We start from the raw sequence: 15,843 nt of genomic DNA, 5'->3' as shown, positions 1-15,843 counted from the left end.
CTTTTGATTCTTCACATTTTTTGGATTTGTTTGTATAATTGAACCTTGTGTTCTTATTTTCTGGGATTATTTTCAAGATTGTTCTTGTTGTTCTTATTTTCTGGGTTACTAACCTACTAAATTTGAGTTTTGAGTTTCGCATTCCCAGGAAACAAAGATGTCTTCAAGGATTCCTCAACCTAGAAGGAAGAGCCTCTCATGATCACAACGAGAAGCTCATCACAGTCAATCCGCTGAAGAAATTGCAAGAAATTTCTTGACAATCCAAGCCACTGGAGCCGGACTCGATCGGGTCAGAAGTGTGAGAAGAGAAGCCCGACCTCAAACCCGATCACCCGATCGGGCGAATCGATCGGGTCAGACCCTCCCAATTTCCAGAGAAGAGGTTTCGATAGGGAAAAGGCCTGCAGAAGAAGATGTCGATGAACCGATGGTGGATATAGAGCTTAGGAGGGTAGTGGCACCGAGGAAGACCAAGAACTTACCCCCTCCAGAAGAGCTATACGCAATGTTTAGGCGCCAAAAGTTCATTGGAACTCGCTATCATCACCGGCAAACGATGAAGGAGCTGGGCATAGCACGAGATGTTGAGTTCCTGTTCGAGAGAAGCGGGCTCGGTTCATTCATGACCAGGAATTTAGAAGCCTACGACGAGGAGACGTGCTACGTGTTAGCCTCACTCCAGCTCCATTTCTACGAGGATGAATCCGATTTTCACTCAGATGACTGCCTTGGATACATCACCTTCAGCGTGAGAGGTACTACCTATTCTCTCACGTTTAAGGAAGTTGAAAAGCTCTATGGGTTTTTGCAAGCAAGCGGGATGAGCCAAGATGTGCTAAAGGAGGAGATCAAATCTGTTTGGAAAACCATTAGAGATGGGAAGGAATACACTTCTTCGAAATCCAAGAGCGCCCAAATCCGAAATCCAGCTGTGAGGTATTTCCATAAGTCTTTGGCTAATACGATTTTTGCTAGAAAGGAAACGGGGAATGTGAATGAGAGTGAGATCCAGCTCATAGACATAGCATTGAGTGGTGTATTGTCAAGTACTAGGGATGGTAGAGAACTAGTAGGAGATAGAACAGATGGTAGCATGGTATCGGTCCTATTAGATCAGTTGATGTATTGCAAGGATTGGGTATTAAAGGCTGTTAGGAGATGATACAAGACTCGGTGGTTAGCTTGTATCAGGATAGATATGATGGCTACACAAGATGGCGGTCGCTTCTCTCTTGTGTAGGAAAGATGGTCGTTGATGTAGATCTGACACGATGGCGGTCGCTTCTCTCGTGTGGGATTGAATGAAGGGGAAGTGCTGGCGAATTGAAGTACACCACAGAGATGTGATTGGTCTCTGATACAGTACACGATCTTAGCCTTGTGGAATCACACACACAAGACAAAGAACAAGCTTATTCTCTTAAGAACACTTAAAGAGAAGAAGTGAAGAAAGTTCGGTTCTTTATTGATAATCAAGGGTGAAAAATCGTACAACTGCTGCAGGGGGACTTTATAAGAGTCCATCAGCTAGCCCTAGGGACAAAAATAAATGCAAAGAAATACAAAAGGAAACAAATAAAAAGCAAACACAAAACCCATTGTTTTTTGGAAAGAAAATGACAAAATAAAGAAACTAATTGTGCACACTTAAACTCACTTGAAGGGAACGTATTCTAGCCGTTGTTGGGGCTTAGTGGACCTGCAAATATCGAAAATACTGAATAGAACTTACCTGGATGCGATCTAGGCCCAATCGATATTCTCTGAACTACGTCTTGATCTACTTCAGGGGTCTTGTTAGGTGCATGTTTGTTTGTTGGTTTCTTGAAGTAGATGGTTTCTTGGAGTTTCTCTTGGGTAGCTTGATCAGTCTCTTGAAGCTCTTCCAAGTCCTTGATGTCTTGTTCTTGATCTTCACTCTCTCGATCACTCTCGAAGGTGAAGCTTGTTTTGCTCGTCTCTTGTGACTCCATTGCTCCATTGTCTTCTCTTGTATTCTATAGGTTTCTTGACCTGTCAAAGGAGAGTTCATACTTGGGGAAATGGTATGTTCAACACTCATTTGGGTGAATGCTTCAGCAAGCTCTTCCTCGGCGATGGGATCATATCCGTCATGATGGAGTAACGGTGGTACAAACCAGTTGACGTAGTTCAGCTCTAGTGAGCTCACAATGTCTTGTACAGCTAGATTGAACCTCTTTCTAAGTTGTTTAGACTTTGAACGAGTCATGGGACCTACTGGGACAACTGGTACAGGGTATGGTACAGGATCTGGTACTTGATCTAGTTCAGCAGGTTGGACATGATAATCGATGTCCGCATCAGGAGAGGTGTGCAAGGAGAGCTCAGTATTAGTGGACTAGTCACCCCCTTATTAGTATCTTGTGATGTTGAATTGCGGGGGAAAGTCTACAACGCTCGCTGGATTGACATTGAGACCTTGACAAGGACACACTTCCTTAATAGCGAGCGTCCCAATGGGTTTTACCTATATAAGTTCACTCACCCTTCACTTGGAGCAGCAAGAATGGGTGTTGCCTAACACCGAGCTTACAAAGATCAGATTGGGTGCTAATATCGACTTTTGGCCACCAGTCCAAGACCAAGTTCCTAGCTTCGAGCCAGCCCAACAAACCTATGCACCTGAAATCAGAGAAGAAGAACCTGCTAGGGAAGAACAGGAAGAGGATTTCTATTTTGACGAGTGGGAAGAGTCCTCTAGGCAGTCAAGGGGGGTAAAGGAAGCTCATAAAAAGATTAGCATCCTTCAGAAGTGGAATAAGTTCCAAAGCAAGACTATCAAGGCATTGAAGAACACTTTGAAGGATCTTACCAGAACAGTTAAGGATATGGGGGAGCAGATTAAGGAGCTTCAGAACAAGATTGGATGCTCAATCTCCACTACAGCCATGCCTAGTGGTTTGGGTAGGAGTGCATCAGTCAGAATACCTACCAAGTCCAACCTACAAGTTAGCCCGCCCAGAGCCTCATTTGATCCAAGGAGAAGTCTGTTCAGAATCAGAAGAGAACCGGGAGCTGACACGAGCACCTCACCCGATCGGGCCGGCTCATCGCGTCCGGTCGGGTCAACTTATCACCTCGCAGTCGACGCTGACAACGGCCAGGACGAGCATGTAGCAGGGAACCTCGACGTCATGAGCTCGTGGTTTGGACCTCCCAAGAGGTAATTCTATTACCCTCACCTTTGTAAATACAGCCTTGCATTTTTATATTTTCTTTTTTATCCTATGTCTTCTTTCAGATTTTTATTACACAAAAGACTGTGTAATTTAAGTTTGGGGGAGAGCTTAGGATAGCATTTGACATGTTTTCTATTTTCTTATTTTGAATTTTTAACATCTAGTCTTGCATTCATCTATGTGTATCAAAAACCCCTAAAAATTTGAAAAATTTCAGAAAATCCTTAAAAAACAGAGTGTTCATATAGATTTATTATCAAACTAGTGGATAGGGGGTTTTCTTTATAAACACTATACACTATGGTTCTCTTTATTCTTAACACTTAAGACATCAAAGCATTTTGCTATCTTCACACTTTTCTCTCTTTCGTTTAAAAAAACCACAACCATTTCTTTTCTATACTTTGCATTCCCCACTTATCTTTCACTAGAACCTTGAACTTTTCTGAAACTTTTACTCTCCTAAAGACTCAACTCATTCCTTTATTCTTTTCTATTCTTTTCTTTTCATCATCCCAACAAATCCCAAAACCCAATTAGAATCCATCCTAGTCTTATCTGATCCGAAAGATGCAAATCAGAACTACGCAAGACCCTATTCCTGTCGGCTCAAACCTAACACGTTCTCTTAAAGCTCAAGCCAAAAAAATAGGCCTTCCACTCAGAATTAAAACAAAGGCTTGAAGGAAAGGTTAAGGTTTTTAGGGTGTAATTAACTGGTCAAGGTTATGACCAGCTACTTGGATCAACAAGAGAGTGGTAAAAAGAGGGAAAGAAGATCCAAGTATGTATGCAAGGTATCCATGAGTTTAAAACAAATCACAATCAGATAATTATCAATTCAAGTTAAGGTTCTTATAAGTAAAGGATGGCATCATATCAAAGCAAGCTTCATTTTAGACTAGAATTCAAATCATGCGATCAAAGAATGGTGCGGTCTCATTTCAGGCTCAAATGAAAGCATTAAACAACTATGAACGAGGGCATTGGTGCTAAATCTAATGAAACAGCAAGTTCCTTGGTTATAATCATCATAATCCCCTATGCTAATGCAATGATCCTAAATGCAACATCCCTAAAGCAAGACTAATATGCAAATGCAACTATATGAACACTCTGTTTTTAAAGGATTTTCTGAGATTTTTCAAATTTTTAGGGGTTTTTGATGCACATAGATGAATGCAAGACTAGATGCTAAAAATTCGAAATAAGAAAATAGAAAACATGTCAAATGCTATCTAAGCTCTCCCTCAAACTTAAATTACACAGTCCCTTGTGTAATAAAAATCTAAAGGAAGACTTAGGATAAAAAAGAAAATATAAAAATGCAAGGTTGTATTTACAAAGGTGAGGGTAATAGAATTACCTCTTGGGTGGTCCAAACCACGAGCTCATTACGTCGAGGTTCGCTGCTACATGCTCGTCCTGGACGTTGTCAGCGTCGACTGCGAGGTGAGGTTGACCCGGCCGGGCGTGATGAGCCGGCCCGATCGGGTGTGCGATCGGGTGAGGTGCTCGTGTCAGCTCCTGTTTCTCTTCTGGTTCTGAACAGACTTCTCCTTGGATCAAATGAGGCTCTAGGCGGGCTAACTGGTAGGTTGGACTTGGTAGGTGTTCTGATTGATGCACTCTTACCCAAACCACTAGGCATGGCTGTAGTGGAGGTTGAGCATCCAATCTTGTTCTGAAGCTCCTTAATCTGCTCCCCCATATCCTTAACTGTTCCGGCAAGATCCTTCACAGTGTTCTTCAATGCCATGATAGTCTTGCTTTTGAACTTGTTCCACTTCTGAAGGATGCTAATCTTTTTATGATCTGCCTTTACCCCCCTTAACTGCCTAGAGGACTCTTCCCACTCGTCAAAATAGAAATCCTCTTCCTGTTCTTCCCTAGCAGGTTCTTCTTCTCTGATTTCAGGTGCATAGGTTTGTTGAACTGGCTCGAAGGGTATTGGACCGAGTTCGGGTCATATAATGCCGAGACTGGTGGCCAAAAGTTGATATTAGCACCCAATCTGATCTTTGTAAGCTCAGTGTTAGGCAACACCATTCTTGCTGCTCCAAGTGAAGGGTAAGTGAACTTATATAGGTAAAATTCGTTGGGACGCTCGCTATCAAGGAAGTGTGTCCTTGTCAAGATCTCAATGTCAATCCATCGAACGTTGTAGACCCTCCCCCGCGATTCAACATCACAAGCTACTAATAAGGGGGTGACTAGTCCACCAATACTGAGCTCTCCTTGCACACCTCTCCTAACAGCCTTTAATACCCAATCCTTGCAATACATCAGCTGGTCTAACGGGACCGAGACCATGCTACCATATGTTCTATCTCCTACTAGTTCTCTACCATCCCTAGTACTTGGCAATACACCACTCAATGCTATGTCTATTAGCTGGATCTCACTCTCATTCACATTCCCGGTTTCCTTTCTAGCAAAAATCGTATTAGCCAAGGACTTATGGAAATACCTCACAGCTGGATTTCGGATTTGGGCGCTCTTGGATTTCAAAGAAGTGTATTCCTTCCCATCTCCAATGGTTTTTCAAACAGATTTGATCTCCTCCTTTAGCACATATTGGCTCATCCTGCTTGCTTGCAAAAACTCATAGAGCTTTTCAACTTCCTTAAACGTGAGAGAATAGGTAGTACCTCTCACGCTGAAGGTGATGTATCCAAGGCAGTCATCCCAGTGAAACTTGGATTCATCCTCGTAGAAATGGAGCTGGAGTGAGGCTAACACGTAGCACGTCTCCTCGTCGTAGGCTTCTACATTCCTGGTCATGAATGAACCGAGCCCGCTTCTCTCGAACAGAAACTCAACATCTCGTGCTATGCCCAGCTCCTTCATCGTTTGCCGGTGAGGATAGCGAGTTCCAACGAACTTTTGGCGCCTAAACATTGCGTATAGATCTTCTGGAGGGGGTAAGTTCTTGGTCTTCCTCGGTGCCACTACCCACCTAAGCTCTATATCCACCATCGGTTCATCGACATCTTCTTCTGCAGGCCTTTTCCCTATCGAAACCTCTTCTCTAGAAATTGGGAGGGTCTGACCCGATCGATTGGCCCGATCGGGTGATCGGGTTTGAGGTCGGGCTTCTCTTCTCACACTTCTGACCCGATCAAGTCCGGCTCCAGTGGCTTGGATTGTCAAGAAATTTCTTGCAATTTCTTCAGCGGATTGGCTGTGATGAGCTTCTCGTTGTGATCTTGAGAGGCTCTTCCTTCTGGGTTGAGGAATCCTTGAAGACATCTTTGTTTCCTGGGAATGAGAAACTCAAAAATCAAATTTAGTAGATTAGTAACCTAGAAAATAAGAACACCAAGAACAATCTTGAAAATAATCCCAGAAAATAAGAACACAAGGTTCAATTATACAAACAAATCCAGAAAATGTGAAGAATCAAGCACACAACTACACAGTACTAATTTTTCTCACCAAGGCATCTGCAACCAGATTAGCCTTACTGGGATGGTAATCTATCTCCATGTCATAGTCTGCAACCAACTCCATCCACCGCCTCTGTCTCAAATTCAACTCAGGCTACGTGCATATGTACATCAGGCTGTTATGATCTATAAACACCTGAACCTTCGTCCCATACAGATAGGATCGCCAAATCTTCAGAGCGAAGACTCCCGCCGCCATCTCCAAGTCATGAGTAGGGTAATTGCCCTCATGCTTCTTCAACTACGGCAAATTATATGCAATCACCTTACCCTGCTGCATCAACACATAACCCAAACCAACTCGCGAGGCATCTGTCTACACCACATACGGCTCCCCCACCTTTTGTAGAGCTAAGACTGGCGTACTCGTCAACATCTCCTTGAGCTTAGCAAAACCCTGCTCACACTTAGGAGTCTACACAAAAAGAACATCCTTCCTCGTCAGGTTGGTCATTGGTTGACTTGTGCTTGTAAAACCCTTCACGAACCGTCTTGGCCAATCTCTGATATCCTCGATCTTCTCCGGATCCACAGAAACTCCCTCTGCAGACACAATGTGACCCTGAAATCCCATCTCTCTCTGTTAGAAACTGCACTTGCTCAGCTTAGCATACATCTTTTACTCCCGTAACTTCTCGAAAACTGCCCTCAAGTGCACCACGTGATCCTCAAGACTCTTAGAATACACCAGGATATCGTCGATGAAGATGATAATGAACTTATCCAGAAACGCCTATAACACACTGTTCATCAGCCTCATGAACGCCGCTGGTGCATTTGTCAATCTGAAAGGCATCACCACGTACTCATAATGCCCATATCTCGTCCTAAACGCCGTCAATAGGAATCTAATGGTACCCCGAAGCCAAATCAATCTTAGAAAACCACGTAGCTCCACTAAACTGGTCCAACAGCTCATCAATCCGCGGTAGAGGATACTTGTTCTTAACCGTGACTCAGTTGGATCCCTGGTAATCGATGCAAAGCCAGAAACTCCTATCCTTCTTCACAACAAACAGCACTGGTGCTGCACACGATGAAACACTAGGACCGATGAAACCCTTACTTTGCAAATACTCTAACTGCTTTTTCAGCTCAGCCATCTCTACTAGAGCCATCGGCGTTGTCTCAGGTTCTAACTCAATTGTAACCCCTTCAACGACTGAAACACGTCCTCCAACTTCTGTACCACCCGGATATGACTCACCGCTCCCTCTTCGACCGTAGCCAAGTAGGCTTTCCACCCTTCTTAATCATTTTCTCCGCTTACATTGCCGAAATTACAAGACTCCCCGAAATCTCTCTCACAACCTAGTAATACAACTTCGGCCCAGGCCGCTCATAGTAGACTCTCCCCAGGTGACAATCAAGATGAACTCTATGCCGATCCAACCAATCCATGCCTAGAATGAGATCATACAGCTCCACCGGATTGATGTATAGATTTGCCATCATCGACTCTCCCACAATCTGCACATCCACACCACTAACCTGTCCCTGAACCGCTAGCAACGCGCCTCATGCGACTCTAACAGCTCCAAAATAACCACCAAGATCTCCTTGGATGTTACCACCCGCCACGCACTCTGTGGTAATGAATTTATTTGTAGATCCAGAATAAAACAACACGTGGGACAAGAACCCGCCCACTCATAGGGTCCCTACACAAACCCTTACGCTAAGAACCCAAAACCCCACAATCACCAAAATTAATTCTAAAACGACATAACAGAACAGACTGAGTCTTAGAATTAAATATGTGATCGAGAGAACGGTGCTTGGCTCTCCCATCTCCACCATCAAGTAGACCCGCATTCCTCGATCTGCACCATTAACGGCACTCCCAACTGAGCCATAGGCTGAGCCCATGGCTGCACTCTAGGCTGCACCCACTACTCCAACAACTGCATAGCCGCTACTGTCATCTACTGCGTCTTAGGACAGCTCGCCTTGATGTGCCCCGTCTCCTTGAAGTGGAAACAGACACGAGTCTCCACACGCGTCTCGCTCTTTTTCGGACAGCTTGCCAGCTTGTGATCTATGCTCCTACACCCGAAGCATCATCCCACTTCCTCTTCTGTCCATGAGCAGGCTTACCGCCCCTACTCGGAACCGACTACGGCTAGGCCATCTTCTGCTGTGCGGACGGACTAGGAACCACCATCGAAACTCCTCAGCTTGTCCTCAACACCTGCTGCCACCTCGACGAGCTCCTCACGCAATGCGCTTGTTTGCATCTTCCATCGCACCCTCATGTCGTGGTTGAGCTCTTCATGAACCGATGCACCTACATCTGCTCCGGATATCCCACACGACCTAAGTACATCAAGTATGTGCTAAACTCCGAGTTGTACTACCGCATTGGCCGCTCACCTTGAGTCAACGCCAGAAAATGCAACTTTATTCGGTCCAATGCCTCCGGCAGGAAATACTTAGCATTAAACTCTGCTTAGAAGTCCCCCCCCACACCATCAATCCATACTCCCTCCTGGCCAGCACACTCCTCCACCACAAGTGAGCATCACCGGCCAAGTAGTGAGCCGCTAGGTATGCCCTGTACGCCTCCGGACATCTCATCGACTGGAAGTACTGCTCCAATCTCACCCACCACTCATCCGCTACAGCAGGATCGAAGCCCCTGAAGAACATGGACATCCTGAAACTCCGTACCTGCTCCATTATCCGCATATAGTACAGCTGCTCGACAACCGCACATATCTCTTCTGGCTGTACAACCCCGACATCGGGCTGCACACTGGGCCCACCTGGTTGCAAACCAAGCCCAGCTGGCTCAACATGCTGCACTCTCGCCACCCTTGGCGGTCCAACTGGAGCCTGCACTAGTACCGCTCCATGTAACCGCTCCAAAAGCTACGTCAGCAGATCCGCAAGCTGATTATTCTGACCCTGGGTCCCACCTGCTGGAACACCCCCAACTGGGTTTCCAGCCACACTAGTACCGTCTCTGGGGAAGCTGATCGGACATTAATTATCATGTCCAACCTACTGAACTAGATCATGTACAAGATCATGTACCACACCCTATAAGGTCCCATGACTCGTTTAAAGTGTACACAGCTTAGAAAGAGATTCAACTTAGCTGTACAAGACATTGTGAGCTCAATAGAGCTGAATGACGTCAACTGCTCTGTACCATCGCCGGGGAAGAGCTTGCTGAAGCATTCATCCAAATGAGTCTTGAACATACTATTTTCCCAGGTATGAATTCTCCTTTGACAGGTCAAGAAACCTCTAGAATCCAAGAGAAGACAATGGAGTTATAAGAGACGATCAAAACAAGCTTCACCTTTGAGAGTGATCGAGAGATTGAAGATCAAGAACAAGACATGAAGGGCTTTGAAGAGCTTCAAGAGATTGATCAAGCTACCTAAGACAAACTCCAAGAAGCCATCTACTTCAAAAAGCCAACAAACAAACGGGCACCTCACAAGACTCCTTGAAGTAGATCAGCGAGTAGTACATGATGTAGTTCAGAGAACCTCGATTAGGCCTAAATCGCACATAGGTAAGTTCTATTAAATATATTATATCTTTGCAGGTCCAACAGCCCCCAACAACGGCTAGAATACATGCCCTTCAAGTGAGGTCAAGTGTGCACAATTAGTTTCTTTATTTTGTCATTTTCTTTCCAAAAACAATGGGTTTTGTGTTTGCTTTTTATTTGTTTCCTTTTGTATTTTTGCATTTATGTTTGGCCCTAGGGCTAGCTGAAGGACTCTTATAAAGTCACCCTGCAGCAGTTCTACGATTCTTTACATTTGATTATTAATAAAAACGACGAATTTTTTTTCTTTTTCTCCTTAAGTGTTCTTAACAGAAAAACGTGTTCTTTGTCTTGTGTGTGTGATTCCACAAGGCTGAGTTCGTGTACTGTATCAGAGACCAATCACATCTCTGTGGTGTACTTCAATCCGCCAGAACTTCCCCTCCAATTGATCCCATACGAGAGAAGCGACCGCCATCGTGTCAAATCTACATCAACGACCATATTTCCTTCACAAGAGAGAAGCGACCGCCATCTTGTGAAGTCATCATCTCTATCCTAGTATAAGCTCACCACAGAGTCTTGTATCATTTGGTATCAGAGCACAGTTCACGCTCTTCCCTTGCCAGGTTGATCTTTTCCATTTTCTTTCTATAGTTTTGATTTCTAGTTTTGTTTTATTTAAGTTTCAAAAAAACAAAAAAATTAAGGACCCTAGTTTGCCGCAGTCTTGTTTATACAAGTTGTTTAGTTTTATTAGCTCTTTAGAAAAAAAGTAAAAATAAAATTTCGTCACTTATTTTTCCTTAAATCTCCTACCTCAGTCTTTGATTTTAGTTTCTGTATTAGTTCAAAGTTTACGTAAAAAAATATATATTATTTCGCTTTTAAATTTTTTGTGTCATTATCTTTGTTAGCTTGTATTGTTTAAGTATCTTAAAGCTTATTTTTTAAAAAAAAAGTTTTTACTTTCTTGTCTGATTCAGCAAGTGCATCAGCGATTGTTAATTTCTTGTTTCTAAAGTTTTCATTTTTCGATTTCTGTGGTACGTTGATTTCTGTGTTGTTTTTGCTAATAGTAAGTTACTTTTAGACACTTAAAATAAGAGAAAAAGCAGCCATACCCCAAAATGCCATGCTGCAAATGATTCAAACCCTAACAAAGCAATTGGAGGGGTTAGGCGAAAGGATAGGCTGTTTGGAGCAGCCTCAGCCCAGAGCTAAAGCTGACCAGTTCAGGCTCGAAGAGATGGAAACCCATGAACAGAACCGAGATGTTAAACTAACACCTACTACTTTTGCAGGAAAATCAAATCCAGAGGTCTACATGGATTGGGAGAGAAGAATGAAATACATATTCCAATGTTATAGATATGGAGAAACCCGAAAGGTAGCTTTAGCGTCGGCTCAACTCACTGACAATGCATTGTCTTGGTGGGATTGTAAAGTGGCCGAGAGGAGGAGACAAAGATTTGTTACCATCAACTAGGACCGTGGATTAGTATTTTGAGGAGTTTGAGAAGCTCATGAACTCCTTGGAGTTAGAAGAGTCCAACGAGTCGTTGATGGCTCAATTCATTGACGATCCACACTCGTGTCGCTACCCGAGGCAACATCACGCCCCCTACCGCGACCACGCCCACGACCACGACCACGACCAGCAGATCCACCTCTAACCATCTGCACTACACAACAGAAGGCTAAGCACACATGAACATTAATCAAGAAAACACACAACTTACCGTGGAATCTCATTGAATGCTCGAGAGAGAATGATCTAGGTCCCCATGCCCACACAATTGATTAAACACATAAAAATCAATCAGGCATGCAATTCACATCATTATTTCTCATCAACAAAATTCACACATCACATCACAACCACCTATTTAACCCAGCCTTAGAACCGTAAGGGTTCTGATACCAAATTGAAAATACACAACCCAACATTTTTTAACTTTTAACCATGCAACCGGATTAACACAATTAGTAAGACCAGCTAAACCAGCTAAACCGGACTAATCAAATTAAACCATCAAATTCTGATTTGAAAAGATTAACCAACAACTCCAATTCAACCAAACCATTTAACAACAACCAGCGGAAGACTTAACCACAAATCCAAGTAAAACAAATGCATTAAATCAACAACCAATCCAATATCCAAAATAGTCAACTTCCAGAAATAGAATAACTTCCTAACATGTTTCTAAATTCAAGAACTAACAATTTCTAACCAACTCTAGCAATTATTTAGAACAATCAGCGAGCCCCTAGATCATTCTTCTCTCCTCGCCATGATTCCACGATCACACCTTTCCTTTACCTGCATCCCGTAAAGAGATTCATAAGTATTTCATAAATACTTAGTGAGACATTCATCCCCACAATGGGCTATACGCACAAGCAGTATAATTCACATTCAAGCAATAACCAAAAATCATAAGAAATGACAATAACAATAATCACATAATTCAACATGACGAGTAGTGTTGGTCGACACTTGCCACAGGTGTCGATTTACACTCGGGACTATCCTCGCGATACAGAAGATTGCTGTCGATCGACACCGATGCCCTAACATCCCTCTAGTCGCTTATTATCAACGGATTTACTCCTCCAATCAATCCATGGCCGAGTAGATACACCACAAGCCTCGTCCAGAGGCACCACAACACAAGAAACATGCATACAAACAAAGAAAATCAATCAACAACCATAGAAATCACAAAAACATGAATCAAAACAGCTTAGATAAGCCTAGGTCATGCACTCACCTCTTTAACAAGATCGAACAGCAACGAACATGAGCTAACAATGGTGAAAAATAACTCCTCAAACACCAAAAACCACGGATCTAACTTTCTTTAGCCTAGAACCACCAAGAAACTTTTAGAGCTTTTGAAAAAAGACAAAAGCAGCTACTGAAAAACTAGGTTGACAATTCATCTTTTAAAAATTCGAACTTAGGTTAAACCAATCCATAACCGCTCGATTTCGCAATTAAAAGCAAACCGATCAAACCGAAAAATGTTGGTGGATCGACAACACCAATTTTCGAGCACGGCATTACATTAAATATACTGTTAATGATCATATATTATATAACAAAATAGAATTAGTAAGTTTAGATACTGAAAAGATTTTTCATAATATTATATTTAAAAATCTATACTAGCTAATATAAAGTGAGCAGAAAAGATGAATAGTAGTAAAATTGCGGATACTAAAATGAGGAAGTCTTAGAATTCAAGTTCCCATCATATATTTCTGCTATATCACAACTACTTAACTAATAAGATTCAGTCAGAACGTTGTTGGTGAAAGAGACCAGAAATATTTCAAACCCTTAAAATTTGTATTATCTTTTTTGTCCACGAATAAAAAATATATATATTTTAACTAATCACATTTAATTTTTTACTTTTTCTTTTTTATTAAGAGAATTTTTGAGAAATACCCCTTTTGTGTACTCCTTTTTAAAAATACCTCTCTTTTCTATCCATTTTCCAAAATACCCCTTTTCAAATATGACAAATTATAAACTTTTATATGGTTAATAAGGTACATCGAGATCATCATTACTATTGGGAGACTAAATCCAAATATTTATAAGATTTTAAAAGGTTCTAAACGGAATTTATAATGTTTTATAAGGTTTTAAAAGGTTTACAAAGTTTTTATAAGGTTTTTAAATGATTTTTAAAAAGTTTTTAAAAGGTATTTATGCGGTATTTATGAAATATATATAGAAATTTACACACATATAAAGATAATTTGTGTCTATAAATATAAGTTTGCACATATGTTTTTGATAAATTTCAAATTTTATAGTGACTTTTTGATAAAATTAGAAAGAAGGGTATTTTAAAAAAGTGGTATTGGAAAAGGGGTATTTTTGAAATTCCCCATTTTATTAACACAATTTTTTTAAACAACATAAAGGATACTCAAATCAAAATTAAAATGTTATAGCACAAATCAAAATTAAAATGTTATAGTACATCTGCATAGTATTTATCAATGTATATATAAATGATTACTAGGTCTAAATTGTTTTTATAATAATCAATAAATACATACTTGAGCTATTTAATTGATTACTAAATCTATAACAATTTAAAATAATCAATACAAATATACCCCGCGCGTAGCGCGGGTTAATAACCTAGTACCTAAAAGTATCTAATTTATTTTTTACTTTGATATAAATTTAATGGAACAATATTATTCCAAAACATCAAATTAACACGAGAATGTGAAAATACTGCTAGGGAAACAATACTGAATTTTTTGTTTACCTTTGCGATCTAACACTGCAATATACTGACATGATACCACTAATAAGGCATTAGATGTTACCAAGTCAATGTCTATGCATTTTTAAATATAATTAAACAGTTTTACGATGTATAAGGCATAGACCAACTCTATCCAAACTAGAAGTTGCAAGAAATATTTGTTATGATGAATGAGGATTGTCATAACAAGCCTAGTCCAGCCCATAAGTTAAGCCCGGTCCTGTCCATCACCAAGCCCAGTCCATCTATAAAGACACACTCGAATTCCCTCTCGATATTCTCTTTAGTTTACAACACGTTATCAGCTTGATTTTTCTAACACCCTAAAAGCTAAAGCGCCTCCAACCCTAAAATCCCCACCCATCAAGCATCAACATCGCTGACGGTTCCGGACAAACAAAGCATCAGCTAGCGACGTTCTCTTGCTCAACCCACAGAGGTTCACGGCGTTTCTAAGGTTCTCTTGCTCATAGTCCATTCAACCCTTTCAGGAGATCAAGGTAAGTTAATTACTAAAACCCTAATCATGAAAACCCTGAAATCCTAAAACCATAAAATATGGAAAATTTATTGCTTTCATATGAAACCCTAAAACCTGAAATTGGTTATTGATTTCATATGAAACCCTAAAACCCTAAAATCCTGAATTCGTTTATTGCTTGATTATTTTCATATGGATTATTGCTTGCTTGTTTAATATGAATTCATATCTATTTTATTTTATGAAAACCCTTGATTTATAATTATGAATATGTTTAAGCGAATATGAATATTTTTAATATGTTTAATCGAATATGAATGCATGATAGTTAATTACCCTAAAAATTGAATATAAATGCATGAAAACCAATTAGCATATATCCATATGAACATCTAGAATTGTATAATAGGTTTGAATCATGAACATAACTTGCTTTGCATGAACATTAGAATTTTATGAAATCTAAAAGAATAAGCATATGATTTCAGATGTCGAAACTCAACAACTTAGATTTTGATGAAATCAGAAGGGCTCGGTGAATGTATTGTGGATGAGAATGACGAGCCCGAAAAGAATAGATATGAGGCAATATTAATTATTCGCCATCATCTTGCTGAGAGTCTCAAAGATCAGTACTTGATAATTCAGAATCTTTTGGACCTTTGGAATGAATTGAAATCGAGATATGATCACCAAAGGACGGTGTTATTACCAAAGGCCATGTATGATTGGGGGAATCTCTCAGAGTCCAGTACTTCAAGTCCGTGGATGAGTATAACTCAGCCATGTTTAAGATCGTTTCTACATTGAAACTGTGTGGTGAGGATATAACCGAAAAGGATATGCTTGAAAAGACCTTTTCTACCTTCCAGACTAGTAAGGTATTGTTGCAACAACAATATCG

The sequence above is a fragment of the Capsella rubella genome, unplaced genomic scaffold (assembly GCF_000375325.1).
Source record: "Capsella rubella cultivar Monte Gargano unplaced genomic scaffold, Caprub1_0 scaffold_4, whole genome shotgun sequence".
Classification (NCBI taxonomy): Eukaryota; Viridiplantae; Streptophyta; class Magnoliopsida; order Brassicales; family Brassicaceae; genus Capsella; species Capsella rubella.
The sequence above is the reverse complement of the archived record's forward strand: the minus strand, read 5'-3'. Positions refer to the sequence as shown.